Source organism: Pipistrellus kuhlii, unplaced genomic scaffold (genome assembly GCF_014108245.1).
Source record: "Pipistrellus kuhlii isolate mPipKuh1 unplaced genomic scaffold, mPipKuh1.p scaffold_m20_p_6, whole genome shotgun sequence".
Taxonomy (NCBI): domain Eukaryota; kingdom Metazoa; phylum Chordata; class Mammalia; order Chiroptera; family Vespertilionidae; genus Pipistrellus; species Pipistrellus kuhlii.
This window is the reverse complement of record NW_023425562.1, coordinates 79,394,649-79,416,373: the sequence shown is the minus strand read 5'-3', so window position 1 is coordinate 79,416,373 and position 21,725 is coordinate 79,394,649.

The window sequence follows — 21,725 nt, the reverse complement described above, 5'->3', positions numbered from 1 at the left end:
GGGGGTGTGCAAGAGGCAGCTGATCGATGACTCTGTCTCATTGATGTTTCTAACTCTCTATCTCTCTCCCTTCCTCTCTGTACAAAAATCAATAAAATATATTAAAAAAAAAGAAATATAGTTGGCTAGAATACTAAGTCTCTACATTCTTGATCAGTTTCCAACAGACTTCCTTTTTTTTTTTTTTTTTTTTTTTTTTTTTTTTTTTTTTGAGGAGATGCAAAGGGGATCCTCTGGGGGAAGTGCAAGGCCCATATCCTTATAGAGAAATTCTGACCTTAGAGGGTGAGGCTGAGCCACAGGGACTCTATGGGCACATTGGCCAAAGGTCTTTCTTAAAAACAAGTTGACCAGATGTTTTTGCTCTTTTCCCTCGCCTAGATATATAGCCTAGCCAAGGCCGGCAGTGGTTTCCAGAGCCTCCACCGTTCTATGGACCTCAGAACCACACACCACCGGGGAGCCAGTGCATCATGGAAACAGAGCTGGCAGATTGGACTCCTGGTCCTCCACTCTCCAGTCCATCAGAGTAGCTCTTCTTTCTCTGGTGTGTTGATTTAAACTCAGCATTCCATTCTGTTTGATCAAAGAGGTCTGAGGCTCTCTCACCCCTTTTTTCTTTATAATATCTGTTGCTCTAGGCCTTGCTATTTTGAAGAGAGGTAAGAAAAGATGAAGCGAGGGAAGCAGGTAACAAGGAGGGGGGCGGTTACCTTCAAGGGCTTTCTACTGTGCCAGAAAGTGACATTCCCTGATTGCATGGCCCCTCTGGTCTTTGTCCAAGGATATGTTGGCTCTCCTATTTCTCATTTTCTTTACACTTATCTCTCTTTTCATAGTAGAATATAAACTCTAGAAGGCAGGGCCGTTGTTTCTCTTAGGATTGTAGTCTCTGCTCCCAGATGAGCATCTGGTTATTGCTAAGTACTTATGTATTTGTTTGAGTGAATAGAAAAGACGTGAGTGTATAAATTAATGAAGATTCATTGGGGAGAAGAAGACTTGACTAAAGGAGGGCAAGTTGGGGTATAGAATGGCTTCTTTAAAATGTAATCACAGCAGCATGATTACACAGGAGGAGGAAGGCTTTCCACTTGGACCCTATCATGATTTCCAAGGTCAGAATCAAGATCATGTCACCTTGAAAAAACAATTCCTCTTCCATTCCCTTCCCTTGAAAATATCACCAGTTGGATCCAATTTAAGTGGGAATATACACTGAGTGACCAGATTATTATGATCTATGAATGCATAATAATCTGGTCACTCAATGTGTATGTATCCTATAAAAAAAAAAAGGCTAATATGCAAATTGTCCCCTCGACCAGGAGTTCGACCAGAAGGCAGGGAGGCTGGCTAACCACCCATGTCTCCTCCCCTGGCTAGGCTGGCCAGACCCCACCCATGCACAAATTCACGCACCATGCCTCTAATACACACACACACACACACACACACACACACACACACACACACACTGAGTGGCCAGATTATTATGCATTCACAGATCATAATAATCTTGCCCCATTCAGTGTATACTTCATGGTCTAGCATCTCTGAAAAATTTCTAGGAGTTGAAGGAACAGAGTTCATAGCCCCTCACAGCAATAGTCTAGCTATGAGATTTTGGGCAAATCACCTAAGCCTGTCTGTGAAATGGTTTTGCCTCCTATTGTGGAATCAGCAAGTTAAATCTCCTTTTTGGAAAGGGAAATATAAAATAGATCTCTATTTCTATCTTCCCCCATCTCCACAGCCACATCTCTCTTGGCCCAGCCCTAATGAAAGGAATCATAGGTGAGACAAGGGATTTCACAGAGAGAGGAAACAGTGTTCAGCACCTAAAAATACCTTTGTATTCAGATGCTGTGATGTGCAGCATTTTTCTCCATAAACAAGATAGAGAAGAATACAGAATATTTAAACTCATGAGTGAAATATGCGGCAAGGGTTCCAGGCAAAATTAATTTTTATTATGATTAATTTGTTTTCATAAATTAGATAATCTTCCCAAGTTTTCTCATATCCAATGTAAAGAGAATAAACCTTTTTGGAGACACCAAACTCTTACACTATAGAGGAAACTCTGATAAGCCACCCTTTGTATGTCCTTCTCACTGGGGACCGAGCCCACAACCTGGGCATGTGTCTCAACTGGGAATCAAACTGGCAATCTTTAGGTGCATGACATCACCCAACCAGGCCACACAGGCCAGGGCTAGGCTACCTAGGCTTTCTTAATTTTAACTTAGGACAACCTCTATTCCTAAGGCTTGGGTTAACCCTACAGTTACAAAACATGTTTTGGAGAAAATTTGTCATGAATAGTTCCAAGAAGTGTTCATGAAGTTTGTCTTCTCATTTGTACTAATTGTAAATAAACTCACAAATTCCACTTTTCGAAAGCCTATAATGGAGGAGGAAGCAGTCCAGCTTATATTTTAAAAATGACCATTTTTTATGGCCTGGGGCAGGTGGTGATGGCAGGCTAGAAGGTGCTGATGGGAGAACAAAGAGGACATATGTAATATCTCAACAATAAAGTTAAAGTCAAAATATACACACACACACACACACATGACTCTAAGGTGTCAGTAATCAATGATGCTAGAGCTTCTTGGTCTAGGTTACTTTACAGGGTTGCTGTGGAAAATCAAGTGGAATGATCGCCTCAAAAACTTTTGATCTGTAAGATGAAAAATCCATGGAGTGTGTTGGGGAATGCTGTAGGTGGACTGAGCTGGGAGGAAGAGGGGGAGAGAAGGACAAGCACTGACATTTTCCAACCAAGGTCTTTGGAATAAACCAAGGCACATCACCTCTTGTCTTCTTATAACAACCAGTAGAGATTAAGCCTCCTAGGCATCCTTGATGTTAGAAAGATTATGACCTAAGTTCTTACTATTGTATATATAAAGGTCAAAATAACTAGTAAATGGCATACACGAATGGATGTCCAACAAGTTTGTTTGCCTCACAATTGTTATTTAGACTTTAAGAAATATGTTTTTATTGATTTTAGAGAGAGAGAAACATCAATGAGATAGGAACATGGATGGGCCACCTCCTGTACCCTCCCCCCCCCCCCCCCCCCCCCACACACACACACACACACACACACACCACACACACACACACACACACACACACACACTGGGAGTTCACCCTGAAAGCAGGCAGTGCCCTGTTAGGGAACTGAACAGGTGACCTCTCAGTGCATGGAGTGACACTCAACCAACTGAGCCTCACTGGCCAGGGCTACTTAGGCTTTTTAACATGTAAAACGTCAATGTAGTATACTCTCTCCTAGCCCAATTAAATGCCCTGCCTCTGAGGTCCTCATGCCATGTGCTTAATTTGCCTTCTGGGCACTGAGGCCCTGGTTTCTATCATCCTCCAGATGGTGAAAATTAAATAGTCAAATCCATCCCAGACTCATTTCTAACCACTTTAATCCAAATTTTTTTTTTTTTCTCCAAAAGAGTTTGAGCATCTTCTAAGATTGATTTTTTGTCCAGTCCCAACTTTGGCTAAGTGAACTATTAGGAAGGGAACTAAATGGAAGCACAGAACACATTAAGACATGCCTCAGGCTGCAGTGCGCTCTTTTTAACTCCAACTCCCATCTGTTGCCGGTTCCTGAGGTGCAGTGCAGCGGCAGAAGGCGGTGTGCACGTTGAGTTTCTCCTTTTCTCTCCCTGAGATCCATGTCCTTCCTAACGAAGGTGTGACATAAAATCAGGACCTATTGCCCCAGGACAAGCAGAACAAGTCCATAGTGGTGATGGCTGGGTCCCTGATGCATGTCTTTTCCTTTCCTTTTCTTTCTGACACCTGTCCCGCGGTGGGTCCCCATGCACAGCCCCTGTCTGCAGGTTTCTCCTGACACTGAGTACTGATGACGGGGCTGGAGGAATATTTTCAGGAAGCCTTGAGGAACGGGAGGCTGCCTGCTTCCGCAGGATAATGAAGAGCCCGGCCAGGGCCCTGTGGTGGAACACAGGTGCAGCTCAGGCTTCCAGGCCTCGTTCTGAGTTTAGTCAGCACCTGCACTCAAAAAGCAATCAGCATTTCTCTGCCGTCTGAACTTGATGTATGGGAGATGCTTCGTTCCCTTTGCTAGAAAATAGCAACCTTGGACTTCATCCTCTGGAGGGCTCCTGTAGCTCTGACACCTGTGAGATTCACGTTCAAGGCTAGTCCCTTTGGCTTCCCCCCCTCTGTGGCTGGGAAAGATGTGGATAAACGGTTCCAAATGGCAGTCACAGTTGCCTTTTAAGGTAGTAGTTAGAGGATGTTGTTTCCAAGCTTGTATCATTCAAGTGGCTTGCCAGTGTAGTTGGCATAGAAACCGACTTCTCACCAGCGCACATGGCTGGGCCTGGTCCCAGGTCCCCTCATGGCCTCATCCCTAGCCCCTTTCCCTGAGTTCAGTGGGCTTCGCTATTCCCCAAGCAAGCTGGCCTGTCTAGGGCCAGGTCCTCACCTTTGTTTCTCTGTCAGATCACTTCTTTCCACTTCTCCCTGGCCAGTGCCTTCTCCACATTCATGTCTCACCTCCACGGTCACCTCCATGAAGGGGCTTCTTTGATTCCCCTGATGGAATGCAGCTCATGAGGCATCCTCACCTGTCAATACCTTTATTTTCTCATGACCATTCATGGAAGCTGGACCATCCTGTTTACTTACTGTTTGTAAATTTTGCCAACAAGATCATATGGTGAGAAACAGAGGCCTTGTTTCTTCATCGTTATACCCCCACATCCAGAGGAGTACACAGTGGGTGTCCACTAAATACACGTGAAGTGAATACATAACAACAGCACAGCGGTGAATTCTTAACGTATCATGTGCTAAGTGCATATGTGATTGCCTGGGCTCTCATATGGACTTTATGAGATGGATGCAACTCTCCCTCCCATTAACAGTGCAGGACACTGAGGCACAGGGAGGCAGAAGCTCACCAAGTTGATGGTGTGACTGATGGAGCTGACTTGATCCTTTCTGGGAGAAGCTAAAACAGCAGACACCTTGGAGAATGGGATCTGGAAACTTGGAGCTTCTCCTGTGTTGTGACTGTTCCCGTTAAAGCGAGAAAACTCACAATTCCTTTGTCAGATAATTAACACAGCTCTTTTGGGAAGTCAGCGTTTTTTCATTTCTATTCTCTACACCTTTTCTTGGCGGGGGAATCAGGGCAGCAGGCATCCAGGGGCTTGGCACGGGGTCACCTGGTAGACACCCGGGACTTGGACCAGAAGGGTTTTCTTTCCTTTTCAGCTTTTAATCGGACTCTTAAACCCTGTGCAACTAAGGAAACCCCCTCAGTATGTTCAGATTAATGCAGCAAATATTTTGCAAGCTGATTTTCTTTCTTGGGTATTTGAATGAACGATTCAGAGCAACATGAACCTTACTGGCTTTATTGAAATATTAAAGCATATAAATAATTTATAAGGAGAGATTCACAGAAGATAAGAAATCTTCAGAACATTTCATATATAAATTATATACACTATTTGATTCAAGAAATTTTATGTGTTACAATACGTCTACCTCCCCCTCCCACGTTTAGCACACCCACCCTTCATAGAATTTGGGGGGAGGGAGGTTAAAATGAATACGGAGAAGAAAATGTGGATTCTGACTGCCAGTTTTAGCAAAGAACAACACAGACTATTGTCCTCACATCAGCCAGACATGTGACTCAGGAAAAGAGATGCATATTTAGGGGAGGCCATATTAGTGTTACTGCTGTAATTTAAAAAAAAAATCAAGCTGGGTTGGGTCTTATTCCCTGGCCCCAGCTCCATGCATTTCCTTTGTAACAATTGTAACAATTGTAACAATTGTACTTCCCCATTTAATTATTCCCATCCTCTAAAGTTGACCCTGGAAAAGGACATTGCCTCATTCTCTGCTGCATCCCAGCAGCTACAGCTGTGTGACTTGAGGCTCACTACTCAACCTCTCTGAGCTTCAGGATTCTCATCTGGAAATGGGAGACAGAGAAAGTAGTTAAGTCAGGGGTTACTATGAAGAGCACACATGTAATTGCAAATTGCACACTTAGAATAGTCCAGATCACCAGAGGGAAACTCAGAATTGGAGCTGTTCTTATTTTCAGTGGAATATAAGTTGCTCAGAAAGGAACTTTTATGTTTTGGTTCCCTAGTGCCTTTAATAGTGCCTTGGACATAGACAGTCACTGATAATTCTAGAATGAGTTAATCACAAAATTAATATTTTAGATCCTTAGTAATTAGACTTTAATTCTGGCTTGCAGTATGGTAAAAAGCACACACATGCCTACATATACCTTTTTATGATTACCATTGTAAACTTTTTTTTTTTTTGTGTGTGTGTGTGTGTGTGTGTGTGTGTGTGTGTGTGTGTGTTTTGTTAATCCTCACCTGAGGATACTTTTTTCATTGACTTTTAGAGAGCAGAAGGGAGGGGGGGAGGGAGAGAGAGAAAGAAAGAAACATTGATGTGAGAGGAACACATTGGTTGGTTGCCTCCCACATGTGCCCTGACTGGGACTAGAATCAAACCTGCAACCCAGGTACGTGCCCTTGACTAGGAATGGAAACCTCGACAGACTCCTCACCTTCAGTGCTCTGGTCGACACTCTGGACAATGAGCCACACCCGCCAGGGCCAGCTTATATTTTTAAAGGGTCCTTCTGGCTGCTGTATTTAGAATCGACGCTGGGAGTGCGGGGGACAAAGGGAGATTGGGTAGATGTCAATTGCAAAAAACCTAGTGACAGGTGATGGGGGTGGACAAAGGTGATGACTGAGGACATGGGGAGACATGGTTGGATTTGAGTATATTTTAAGTTACAATAGGAATTGCTCTCACATCAGATTTGGGCTGTGAAATTAAGACAGGCTTTAAGGGTATCCACAAGGTTTAACCTGAGAAACAAACATCGTGACATTGCCATTTTCTGAATAGAGAAGATAGAGGAAAACTTATGTTTGCAGAATGAAGATCAGAAGTTCAGCTTTTGACATGTCATGTTTGAGATGCTGTCTTTATTATCTTATGGCTGCATAATAAATGTCCCCCAAATTTAGCATCTTGTCTTAAGAAATATTATCTCATGGTTTCTGTGAGGCAGGAACTCAGGAGCAGCTTATCTGGCTGGTTCAAGCTCAGGGTCTCTGGTGAGGTGGGTGCCAAGATGTTGGCTGAGGCTGCATCATCCAAAGGCTTGACTGGGGTTGAAGGGTCCACCCCCAAGACGGCTCCCTCATATGGTTGTTAGCAGGAGGCCTCCATTCCTCATCACATGGATCTCTCCATAGGACTTGGTGACTGTCTCACATCAGAGCAGCTAGCTTCCCCCAGAGTGAGTGGCTCAAAAAAGTAAGGCAAAACCCTAGCTCAGTGACTCAGGTGGTTAGAGCATCTTCCTGTAATGAAAAAGGCTGTGGGGCGTTCAATTCCTGGTCAAGGTACATACCTAGGTCAAAGAGAGAGAGAGGGAGGGAGAAAGATAGAAAGAGAGATGGAGAGAGAGAGAGAGAGAGAGAGAGAGAGAGAGAGAGAGAGAGAGAGAGAGAGAGAGAGGCACAGTGCCTTTTTTGACCTAGTCTTGGAAATCATACATTGTCATTTCCATAATATTCTGTTAGAAGAAAGTCATTAATTCAACCCACACTCAAAGAGAGAGAAATTAACCTCCATCTGAAGGGCACTGTGTCAATATTTTTGTTGTTGTTGTTAATTTTCACCAGAGAATATTTTCCCCATTGACTTTAGAGAGAATGGAAGGGGGGAAAGGGTATGGGGAGGGAATGAGAGAAAAGCCCATGTGAGAGGAGCACATAGATTGGTTGCTTGCCTTGACCAGGGCTGGGGATTCAACCTGCAACCTAGGTACCACGTACACACCCTTGACTGGGAATTGAACCTGTGACCCATTGGTGCACAGGTCGATGCTCTAACCACTGAGTGATACTGGCGAGGGCCGGCCAGAGCCTCAGTGTAGACTTTAGATTAATTACTTTGACCAGCTATTGTAAGGACAGCCAAGTACCAGGAGATATAATCACAGCCGGACATCTGGGAAGGCCCATCATTTGCCTTCAGCCCTCAGCTGTTTGAACTGGGCCTCTTGCTGGTTCCCCTGGATCAAAGCCAAATCTGCTATCATTTTGCAAGGGGGCTGTGCCACCAACTCGCCATCACAACGATTGTGCAGGGAAGTAAATAGCCCTCACCTTAAATGTCAATTTATTGTTCCCACTCTGTCACACTTGATTAAAATACAGAGTTTGCCTCCAAGGCTGAAAATTAGCTTTTCCTTTTGACTGACTGCCATTCAGGTCTGAAAAAGAGCAACTCGTTTGTTTCAATATTTACCACATCCACTCAGAAGAGGATTACATTATTGCCAATTAGGACTTAATTGGTATCCATAACTCAAACATTGGGTGGCTGTTTATGGAGTAAAAGTCATCATTCTCCTTTTACATCCTGACTTCCATAACCCTGAGGCCTATGCAACATCAATGGAGGAATTTCTTTTCCTAAAGATGGGGCTGGTGGAGAATGTGAAAACCCTTTCAGCTCTTGGGCCAGGATGTGGCTGGAGGCAAGAATTAATTGTCCAGTTGAATGGAAGATGGTGAGGCCCCTGTGTGAGGCATCTGCTTAACTGGCTGTCTGGTCTAATTAGCATATTATGATTTTATTGTTATAGATTGTCACCCCAATAAAGTTAATTAAAAATATGTCACATCATGTGACTCCTCTGCTTCAAAGCTCCACACCGGTCTGTCTCACTCAGGGTGAGGCCAGCATCTGTGCAGTGGCTCCCGGAGTCTTGCCCACCTGTGACCCACTACTGCTCCAATATGGCATCCTGTGACCCTCGTCTGGACAGCATATATTTGTTAATTGTCTGTCTCCTTCCCAAAGCTATACATTCCAGGAAGGCAGGGGATAGTTATATTTATTTACATAACCCAGTGTTGTTATTATGTCTTCCTGTTACGCCCTGGTAATCTCAGATCTGCCACCATGTCCAGGTGTCCTGTTCCCACACGCTGCACCCTGGCTTCCCAATGCCTCTCACAACTCAGCCCTCTCATGATGCGTCAGGTGGTGAAATAACCTCTCCTTTGTTACTGTTATTCCACATAATTCCACCTCCCTCTATGCTTGTTCTAGTAAACTAACTCACTGAAAGGTATGAAAGTACGTTGGTTCTAAAACGTTTTTATTGTATTCAAATGCATGTCTGAATGGTGAAATTTTAGGCAATCTGCCAATGTTTGACATTTGCTTGAGATGCTTAAGAAACAAACATTGATGAATTAGTCCAAGAGAGAGCTTTTGGGGAGTGGTTTAGATGGTCGCACCTGAAGGTTCCTGGGCTAGGCGGTGTCCCAGGTTTCACATGGTGGCTCTAGACACGTTTCTCTCAGCCTGCCCTGTGTTTAAAAGGAGAGAGAGTCAATATTAACAAACAAACAAACAAACACCCCCCCCACACACACAAGACATTTCATATAAAAATCCAATTCCCAGTTTTTCCTGAAAAATTGGACAATCTGGCAAATTTCCCCTGGCATCATGGTCTGGAGGTGAGAATCATCCCACCCCTTTGTAGAAGGCATAGTTTTTCCATTCACCATGGTCTCACCAGGGCCTCTGCACTCATTCACGTGAACCTATGGCCTCAGTTCAAACCCTGAGTTAACGCGTCCCAGGCTCAATTTGTGGGCACGAAGAACTTCCGAACTGGGTCTCAGGTGAAGAGCCACATTCACTGACAACAAAGTAGAAACCTCTACTTCAATGGCCATGGTGAGACCGTCTGGGTGCTTCCTTACCCTTCTGGTAGATTCTAAATGTGCAGCCAGGGTTGAGGCCCACCTTGGAAGTGCTCTGCTGATTCCCATCACAGGGGAGGGTATAATTCAAAGAGTGCAATTCCTGGGAGTGCAATTCAGAGAGTGCGCTTGGCCTAAGGACAAACCAGAAATGACTCAGATGACCCCAACCTTAGAGTCTCTCCGGGTATGACCTCCGACCCTTGCCCCCCGGTGAAGCAGACCTCTAATTGGCTGAAGTTTCCCTTGGCCAGCTTTTGTCTTTGTTGGAACAATAAAAGGGCATGAAAAACAAGGGATGGGAAAGAAACAAGATAAAATAGCATGACCGATTCCTCACCGGAAGATCCTCTCCTTTGTCTAACGGGCTCCTCAGAGAACTGAACTTTTGGGCATCATTAATTTTGCATTTGACTCAGGACTGGATTTTAGAGCTTTTTTTTTTTTTTTTTTTTTTTTTTTTTTTTCAGAGCAAGTTTGCTCTTCATCTTGCAATCCCTCCCCAAACTTTACCTGTAATTAAATGCCACCATCCTCGTTTCTCTCTCTCTGAGCTGAGATTTACAGCAGCCTCCTGAAATGACCCCTGGCCGTCAGAGATGTGCCTGGAAATGTAATTAGAGACAAATCCCCTCAGCCTCAGGCCAGGAGAGGGATGGCTGATCTCCAGGGACCCAAGAGGTGGCCGGACGCTCACAACCTGTGCACCTGCTGGCCTGCCACCCCCCTGCAGGTGGTTTATTGCAGGATGATCTTGAAAGCCGTCCTTCCGAGATTTTTGTCATTTCTATGAAGTGCTTCAGCCTGCTCTGGGCTAGGGAAGAGCAAACTTCCAAGTGCCTTCACGTTAACAGATTTTCCCAGTGGACCACAATTCACGGAGGATGCTGCTGACGGACCAAGTTTGGAGCGCGATCGATGGGATAAGGTAATTAGCTGTGGGTCAGTGGCGAAGGGAAGGACGTGGTGAGCGTGTGTGGCTGCTGACTCTCAGACTGTTTGATGTTGGAGCAGCACTCCTCCTGCAAACAGGCTGTCTTCCCCAGAGCACCAGCTGCAAAGCCTTTTTTGGTGAAAGAGGGAAATAGCGCATGTGGTCAGGGTCAGGCAGTAGAACATCTGCTTAGACAGAGCACTCTCTGAGTGTGCTCCTCCAGGGAAGAGGGAATTAGATTTAACTGCCATTTCACATCCCTAAGGGGTGGAACTGTGAAAAGACTCTGCGTCCCCCTTGTAATTACTGCATATTTGGACCACGGCAAATTTTAAAATAGGGTTATTAATCAAAAGTGGCTCATTATTTTCGTTAGGGCGTGCAATCTGTGCTTTGCTAAAGCAGATCAGAACCCGATGGCATGTTTAAAGGATCTGGCCCAAGGAGTTCTAATGGGTTAAACATCAGAGGGATGTTCCTGGTTCCGCCCCACCTGTTGGCTTCCTTGAAGCCAGGGAGCATTTGGAGGATGGTTTCTAATGGGGTCTCCCTGATACCCAAGCCACTTTATTAAAGAGCTGTGCTGGCCAGTGGGGGAAACCTTTGAATGTATTTGTGCCCATAGTACACTAGTATAGAACTGCATAGTGAGGAGAAGTACATTTTATTCCACATAAGTCTCAGTCATTCTTCACTAATTTGTACTGCTGAGCAGAGGAGCTATGACTTTCAATATGTCATTCTTCTGGTCTCAAGTAGATCCCAGTCATGGGAGAGAGCAATGTAATGAACACTTTCTGTTTTTTTGCTTATTGACACAGCGCCCTTTCTGGAAAGGATATCTCTGCCTCGTCACCATAGTCAGCTCTCAGTGGACCAGCCTTGTTAGGACATGGCTAATTGTTCAGTCATGAGCACCCGATTCTAGTTGTGCAAATAAATCATTTTCCTTCTTGTGGAAAACAAGAAATCATCTAAAGTAATAAAAGTCCCACATCTATTGATTCAATGCATAATAAATGGATTATATTCAAGAATGTCAGCATTCTTTTTAAAAAATATATATTTTATCGATTTTTTTACAGAGAGGAAGGGAGAAGGATAGAGAATTAGAAACATTGTTGAGAGAGAAACATTGATCAGTTGCCTCCTGCACACCTCCTACTGGGGATGTTCCTGCAACCAAGGTACATGCCCTTGACAGGAATCAAACCTGGGAACTTTCAGTCCATAGACCGTTGCTCTATCCACTGAGCCAAACCAGATAGGGCTGTCAGTACTTTTTTAAATTCTTTTTTAATCTTTTCAAATAATCTACAGCTTACTTTGCAGTTCTTATAGCTATAACATCTTCACCACTGATAATTATTCCTTTTTAATAAAAAGAGGGCTAAATTCAAGTTAGCCTTATTTTATACCTACACTTTCAAATATTTAAAAACTTCCAATGGATAGCTACTATTTTTTTTCCATTTAAGGGAAGGACCTAATTCTTGGGAAATCCATTTGAGTCTCCAAAAGAAAGTTTGGGTGTATGGTTTAGATGAAACATTATGGCTAAAGAATTCTGCAGAATGTCCTTGGCTGAAGACAGGACTCAAGAGGAGGAAATGAGGAAAATTATAGTTAAGCTTTTATTTAGTTGATTCAGATATTGGTCCATTGGCAAGAAAGGTGAGGCCATTGTATTATCCTGACTTTGATTGCCAGAGAGACTCTTGTCTACACTAGAGGTATGATTCTGGTTGAGTTCTGTGAGAAACAATTCTTATTCATATAAGCTCTTAGGGGAAAAGTCCTCCCAAAGTCTAAACATAAAACCTTCACTTCTTTTAAACCTCCAGCTTAAGTAATAATTACTCAAGTCAGTGTATGCTTTTCCTGAGTAACTTACTTCTCAGCTGAGATTATTAGACCTAGCCAGTAAAAATACATGATGCTCAATGGAATCTGAATGTTAGATAAGTAGTGAGTAGTTTTGTAACATAAGAATGGTAATACAATATTTGTTCTATGTACGGGACATGCTTATACTTAAAATTTATTTGTATTGATCTGAAATTAGACTTTAATTGTGCATCTTATATTTTACCTGGCAACCCTAACCATACTGCAACAGATAAAATCACATGTAACTAAAGGATGAGCTGAATCTTATTCTGAAATGGAGTTGGAGATGTCGAAAGGAAGAAATGGAAGTTTCTTATTGTTTCCTGTAGCTAAGAGAGTTATAGAGATTAAACTAGTGGCTCCTAAAACTAGTCTGCATCTATAAAATCATTTATACTGCTTCATAGCAGGATGAGAAGAAAAAAAAAAGACCATGTGATATTTTATGAAATTTAAGTATACTTAATTTTCAATAATGATTGTTTACTTTGAATTTTTTTCTTTATCATTAAAAACATTTTTCCTTCATAAAATGATAATAATAGTCTATGGTAGGATGCCATTGCTTTGGTGAATGGTTTCATGTCCTTATTGTATCAAACCAAAAATTGGCAATATTATGTCAGTGCCAATACATTTTGTTTAAATACATCTGAGAACCTTGAAATCAGGAACCACTGGATTAAATGTTTGTTTGCTTTGTTAATCCTTACCTGAGAATATTTTCTCATTGATTTTTGGAGACAGTGGAAGGGAGGGAGGGAGGAGAGAAGGAGAGAGAGAGAGAGAGAGAGAGAGAGAGAGAGAGAGAGAGAGAGAGAGAGAGAGAGAGAGAGAGAGAGAGAGAGAGAAAGAAAGAGAGAGAGTGACAGAAACATAAACCTGCAAACCAGGTATGTGTCCTGATCCGGAATTGAGCCTTTGGTGTATGCCAACACTCTAACCACATAGCAACACTGGCCAGGGCCACAGGATTTAAAAACAAAAACAAACAAACAAAAAAATATTACTAAAATAAGTGACATGGTTTTAGTAAATAGACCCAAATCAGGAATACCGCATATTCAGGATCTGTGATCTGCTGGGTGAGGCAAGGCTGCCTGCCTTCAGAAGACGAGGCTCTGCTACCATATCCTGTTGAGAGATGGAAGAAAAATAAAGGTCATGTGAAAAGAGCAAAATAGCATTTGACTGTGTTCCTTTCTATTAATAATATTTTTATTCCTCTCACCCAAATACCATCCTCTCAAGTCCTTACGGATTCCATTTGTCTTTGACTCACATAAGAGCCCTCTCTCCTGCACGACAGAAGGAAGTAGCAATGTACTGGGCTTCAGCCTATGACGTGGTCTTTTTTCCTGGGACGTTTTTATTGTTTGGCTTTAGAAACAAGATAGTGTTTTTCAAGGGTCTTTTAAAGGCCACTCTCTGGCTCCTTATCCATTACTGTTTAACAAACGGCCTCCACACTTAGTAGTTTAAAACAACACACACTTACTACCTCACAGTTTTTGTGGTTCTCTGACTCAGGGTCTCTCACAAAGCTTCAATCAAGCAGTCAGCCAGGTTGGGGTTTCACCTGAGGTCTCACTGGGAAGGGATCCACTGCCAAGCTCCCTCAGCGGTGGTTGGCAGAATTCACTTCCTCTTGGGTTGTTGGGCAAAGCTCAGCATTTCCTCTCTGGGTGTTGGCTGGTGGTCATCCTAAAAATGATAATTCTGTGAGAGGTCAAAAACAATATATTTTTAAAAGAAGTGGCATTATAATAATGTCATTGTCTTGTGGGATTCTCCAATATGGCAGCTGGCATTGTGGGAGCCAGCAGGAGACAGTCTGTTAGCAACATGAAAGTTACTGTCTTTTCTAACCTAATCACAGAAGTGATTCTCCATCACCTATGCTGTATCCTATTAAGGGAAAGTCATGACATCCACGCACACTCAGGGAAAAGTGATTATACCACAATTAGTGGCCTGGTACATAAAATTTGTGCACAGGATGGGAGGATATCCTTCACCCCAGCTTGCACCTTCTCTAATCTGGGACTCCTTGGGGGATGTCCAGCTGATTTAGGCTAAGCTGGCAGTCAGACTTCCCTCTTGCAATCTGGGACTGCTGGCTCCTAATGGCTCACCTGCCTGCCTGCCTGATTGCCCCTAACCACTCTGCCTGCTGGCCTTTTTGAACCTAACTCCCCCCCCACCCCTTGCTGGGCTGATTGCCCCCAAATGCTTCCCCACCAGTCTGATCACTCCCAACTGCCCTCGCCTCCTGGCCTGATTGCACCTAACCACCTCTGCCTCAGCCCCGCCACCATGGCTTTGTCCAGAAGGACATCTAGAAGGTCTCCCAGTCTAATTAGCATATTACCCTTTTATTAGTATAGATGTCAATACCAGAATGTGGATGCCATTGTGGCGCCATTTTAGACAAATTTCCCACTCTCAATCTCTCCTCCTCAATCTTATTTTTCTTACAATATCCAATACTATTCCCTTCTGATAGTTGGGTATGGAGCCCATCTCCTGTCAAAACTAATCCCATCTATAAGATATTTACCATGTCTGCTATCAACAATGTTGTAACAGGTTCACAACATTCAGTCAATCAGAAAATATTTTAAGACTATTAAATTTTAAAAATATATGCTGAATTGAAGTATTAGTGGAACAGTTCTAGACTATTAGTCATACCTTTCACAATTGCATCCTTTCTACCATTACAGATTTAGCAGGGACTTACTATCCAGTAATAAATGATACTTTGGGTCTTTTATCTATTAAATCCTTAAAAAAATTTTCATTTCAGAAGCTGATCTTGATCTCTCCATAGTGACAGGCTAAGTAAGGGTCATCAAGCGAGTTCCAATTTGTTATAAATTATTAGGACATGATGTCAACCCTTGGGATCATAGACTTTTTAATGTGGATGCCTTAATTGTATGTACATTGCTTGTGTTAGAAAGATACAGAATTTTAATGCAAGTGGTGAGCATAATCTTCCAAAGAGAACAGTGTCACTGAGGGACAATTAATTAAACTTTTATATAAGTGAAAGTTTAGTAAAAGATGTTAAACACCACTATGAGATATAATTTGTGAATTATGGTCTCTGATAATTACATAATTAGAATGCAAGTCTCCTTGTCATAACAGAATTTTCTTTCATTTTGCTTTGTACTTCACATTTTTTCCTAGATATTAATTTAGGAACGAACACATTGCAAACATTGAAAACAGAGAAAAATGTTAAATAGCCAGATACTTAATTTACCATTTCTTTGGTGGCAGAATATGTATAGTTTAGTTTAACTTGCCCATGCATGGAAATCATTTTATTTAACAGCACAATAAACATTTATAGGAAACATTAATATTGTATTACAAAGTTAAATTATTATTATATCACTTCTTTTAAAAATATATTGGCTTTGACCTCCCATGGAATTACCATTTTCAGAACAAAAGAAATACTAAATCCTCAATATATGGAAGCAGATATCTAGAAGCAGATCAGTCTTACTTAGAGTTTTAGAGGTAAAGCTAAAAAGAAAAAAAAGACATTATTTACAGCTTTAGAACAATTAATATACTTTTATAATGAAAGAAAATGTGCATTGATTCTGTAGATTATTTATATCAGTCATTCAACTCAATTCACTCAAACTAGTTGCTTGAGTGAATTAAAAATGATTTTAACTGAATCGATGAATAAAGTCTACCAAATTCTGCATTATACCTTTTATAAATTTGGGGATAAAAAGTTTAAAATAAAGAATCCTTACATTAGATTTCTATTAATTATTTATAATATATTTGCTTTGTATCATGATTTATCAATGTCTTATGTTGGAGGATAAGCCACAATTAATCAGAATTATTGGGAAAGTTGTCCTTAACTGAAATAGTTATCTAGTTCAAGACTCACCAGAAAAGACTTTTTGTTTCAAGTTCTGTTATGAAAAATATGACTGCAATTAATTTATTCAAAAAGTCCATATTAAGCATCTAGCATATTCTAGATACTTGTCCAGGCACTAAGGATATAAGGGAAAACAAACTAGGCAAGAGTCCCTATCTTTAGCAAGCTGACACCCTGGAGAGATAGACAACAATAAATGTAACCAATTACACAGTTATTTTTATTTTATTCTTTTTAAGATGGGGCTAGGTCATGGTAAGGAGAATCTTCCCTGGGCAAGCACTGGGTTGCTGTATTAAATATCGTGGTCAGGGTAGAAGCTTCATTTAGGAGCTGTCCTTTCACCAAAGTACTTTCTTATGGAGGTGCTAGAGCAAACTATGCAGATGGATATTGCGGGCAAGAACATTCTAGCAACAGACCTTCAAGTGGAAGTGTGCAAAGGGTCAGTGTGGGATCTTACCTTTATTATATTGCATAGGATGGCCATGATGGAACTGTAGTTTAATGACCAAGGGTTTTAGAGAGCTTCAAGGTAATTCAAACATGAATGTTCCTGACTCAGGCCTGTGCATTGGGAAGTTTGCAATGTTGGGGTTGAATTTATACCAGCATCCTATACTTCCCACATGCTGATAATTTTAAAGAATCCAAAAAAGAATGTGGTGTTAAATATTGCCCTCCAAGTGACTAAAGTCGCCTTTATGAAATAAAAACTGAATAAATGGCATTGCTAAAGCAGTGGGGCATGAACAGATACTGTCACCATTCATAAAAGGAGGTGATTGAAAATACATCAGGTCATATGGGAGCTTCTTGGATAAGGAAGACATGGATATTAAATTAGTGGTGTGACTGTGAATTCAAGTGGAGGTGGTATTGCTCTTGCTCTCCCCATATCACACTTATCTACTTTAATATGAATTACTGGGTAAAGGAATGGGGTAGCCTGATTACCCCCAATGGTACTGCTTCCTGGCATTTATACCCTTAGAGAAGTCCTTGTGCCTATTATACCAGGTTGGCCTGTATGACCACTAGAATCCCAGGAAAATGATGATATGTCACACCTGAGATTAGGTTACAGAAAACATCATGGCCTCTCTCTCTCTCTCTCAATGTCTTTCCCTGATTGGTCATTCAAGCCAGCAGCCATGTTAGTGATCCATCTTGGTTGGAAGCTGATTCCCCAGCCTCAGGCAAGCCTTCAGAGACTGCATTCCCAGTAACAACTTGGCTGCAATCTCATGAGAAACTCCAACCCAGAACCAACCAGCTATGTTGTTCCTGGACACCTGACCCACAGACATTGTGTGACTTAGGTATTTTTTGTTTGAAGCCATTAAGTTTGGGATAATTTTTTAAATAGAGTAATAAACAACCAATACCAGACCAGTGCAGGTTTTGACTGTAACAGATGTATCTGGCTATAAAGTACCTGATCAGGGGGTAGTGTGTGTGTGTGTGTGTGTGTGTGTGTGTGTGTGTGTGGAGGGGGTAATAGGGAGATAGGGACACATATGTAATAACTTAATAAAAAAAAAAGCAAAAAAAAGTAACTGATCAGAAAAGTCAGAATCTCTTCTTCCTAAACTACTTAGGGCATGAGAAGAATTTGAGTAGTAACTAGAGAGATATTTCTTTTGGCTGATAAGATTTGCAATGGAGCTAATACGATTGCTTTCCACCTGCAGCAGGATACAAAGAACACCTGTGGGAAATTGTTTTAAAACAATGCAGATAACTGAGTAAAACTGAAGACCAATGGAGACACTCCAGGTCCCCATACTTCTCTAGATGAACAACACCAATAAAACAACTCAATAATAACTCCCATTTATTTAGAACCTAGTATGTTCTAGGCACTTCATGAATGATGCACAAATAATGCACTGCCTTATTTCATCCTCAAATCATTTCATGAACTAAGTGCTATTGCTCTCATTATTCATAGGAGTGAAGCAAGTGAGATTTAGTGCAGTGCCTCCAAACTAAACGCATCTTCCAAGCCTCCCTGAAAAGGCAAACATTGTAGCCTCCATTTTGCAACTAAGAAAACAGAGAATCAGAGAGAATAAGTGATTTTAAATACATTGGAAATAATTTCCTCAAGGGTGTGTGGTTATTCAATGAGCCGCTGAGCTGAGGTTTGAATCTTACTCTGTATAACTTCGACCCTCACATCCTTTTTCCCAGGTCACATAGAACAAAAGCAATCTACCACCCATCAATAACAATGTTTGCTGGAAAAATATTCCTAACCTAAAAAATAGCAGTAATAATAATAATGGTGTTATGTTGACACTTATCCTAGGCCCAGTTGGGTTTCTGTGCAGATGTGCACAATGGAGCCCCAAAGACTTGCTCTGATGAAAATATTTTGGCAATTCCTTTCCCGGCTCTTGTGTGTGAATATTTTGGCCCCTAGAACAGGATGGGGGATGGGGATCAATAATTTCTCTTGAAATGACAGAAAATAAATCGTTTGCATGGGGAATGCCAGCTGGGAAGAAGGGAGCATAAGCTGCATTCGCTGCGTTCATTCCGGAGAAGGTCGCAAGATGTAACAAGAAACCATCTGCTTTTTCTTTTTGTTCTCCTTTAAGAACAGCTTGTGTTTGCAACTCACAATTTAAAACAAGGTAATAACCTGCAGGACTTTGTGAAGCATGCATCACACTGTCTTTTTTTTTTTTTCTTCTCATTTTTTTCCCTACTTATTTTTTCCCCCCACTCTGTGTTTGCAGAAAGCAGAATGCAAAGAAGATATTTGCATGTTGAAACTTGGATAATAAAATACTTCTGATCGTGGCCCGAGTTGCCTTTTTGTGTGTTTTCTGGGCATTCCAGGATCCTGCTGAGAAATCCACACGATAGGAATCAAAGTAATACTCATTTAGCTGTAAGAAGCACCCTGGGCTGACTCCGTGGCATGGCCACCTCCTGCTCGCTCACGCTCTGCAGGGAAGCATTCCTGCCACCCTGCTTTATCTGCTACAGCACCTGGTAGGGACATGGAAATAGCTATTTTGAGGGGGGAAGATGGGAGCAGTTTTAAATGTTTACTCTTCTCATTAGCATTCATCTCCAGTGCTTTGATGTTGTGTGCCTCCCTCCCCTGCCCAAGTTTTCTTAATGATTCAGACTCTCCCACTGCTGAAGTGCAAACCAGCCAGAGCTTACTGTGGGAAAGAAGATGGAGGGGCTTCTGGGGTTTCCCGGGGAAAGGGCCTTAAAGATCTTTGGCAGTCGGCAATCAGATGATATCGCAGTGGTTCCCATCGCTTAGTCTTTTCAGATGAGAATCCTGGATTCTCCACTTACAAGCTCTGTGACCTTAGATCCATTGCTAAGCTTCTCTGAGCCTTAGATCTCTTGCCTACTACATAGGGATAAAATAGTGCCCACTTGGAAGGTTGCTATGAAGGGGAATTTATTACAAGGTGCCCAGGATAGTATCTTAAACACAGGAAGCACTAAGGAGAAAAAACAGCACCTAAGGCAGGAAATTTCCAAAATTTAATAACACCGTATTATGTTTTCTCTCACAAGGCAGAACCTCTGCACACATGGTGGTGAGATTCACATAAATTAAAAAATATGTGCATAGATATGCGTATATACACTGAGTGGCCAGATTATTATGATCTCTGAATGCATAATAATCTGGTCACTCAGTGTATATCCTATATAATAAAAGGCTAATATACAAATTGTCCCCTTAACCAGGAATTTGACCAGCAGCCAGGCTGGGCAATTGCCCATATTCCCTCCCCCAGGCCAGGTTGACCGAACCCCACCCATGCATCGGGCCTCTAATATATATATTATGATCTGTGAACGGATATTAATCTGGCCACTCAGTGTATATAGTCATATGTAATTACACATAAAATTCATTAAGCACCTCTCAAGTGAGGATTGTAAGGTCTTCCCGAGGGTCTCTTGAGCCAGATAAATCCTTGCTGGGGGCTGTCCTGTGCATTGTAGAGGGTTTAGCAGCATCTCTGGCCTCAATCCTCTCAGTGCCAGGAGACTATCCCTGCCCTGTCATAACCTTAAGTGCCCAGATATTTTCAAGTGTTTTCTGGGGGTCAAAGCTGCCTCTGTTATCAGCAATCTACAATAGTTTATCTCACCCACCTTTAAAATCGCTGGCATATGCCATCCTAAGTTCTGATGAGAAAAAAAGCAAGGAATATATGAGGCTTCACAGAACAAAAGGCCTGCTGGGTCCTGTCTGCACTTGGACTTCAGGGAACAGATTCAAACTTCACTCCTTATATGGATGCCCAGTAAGTGCCCATGAACTACAGTTATTGGGAAGGAATGGTTACAAACTTCTTAAGCTCTCAATTTCCTGTTTCTTTGTATGTGATCCCTTTAAATTAAAATGTTCTTTCTTTAGTTGGTTGTAGATGGTGTGGCTCAGGCCCATATACCACACAAGGGGACTCATCTTTAGAATTGGAGGGTCCTGGGGAAAACTTCAGGGTTAAAATTATTTTTGGGGTGATTTTGATTTTTTTAATGTTTTGATGCTGCATTTTGGAAGTGGCTGTGAAGCCCTTATCAGTTCCTAGGTATTGGTGCCACATTCACTAGCCTGTTCTGGAGATTTAAAAAAATGAATCATCAAGCTACTGGCTGTCAGGTATTTTAAATTATTTTATTTATATCTTTCAATTATTAATAGATTCTGCCATCAACCCCAACAAATATAGATGCATATTTTCATTTTCTCTTGTTTTTAAAAGTTCAGATGTATCATCTTCTGCAATGTGAACAATACCCAATTGTGGTTAAGATGGTAAAGTGTGTTCATACTGTGCTTCTGTTTCTCAGCTGCAAGAGCTTAGCGATGCTACATAAAATATCAGATGGGAATTACCAAACAAGACAGAGCTGTGCTCGGGATCTGGATGTGCATTTTCTCAAGCTGGGCTCCAGGTTCGAAGCAAACAGCGCCGGTGGGGAGGACACTGCCTGCAGCTCAGGGAGCCAGGATCACTGGGAGGGAGGGAAGAAACCAGAGGCCTGCTGCTGCTTGGAGGCTAGGACTGGGTGGGGCTACTCTGCAAAGGAACTAACTTTCAGGAAGCTAAAAAGCTAGAGCAATAGGAGGCCACCC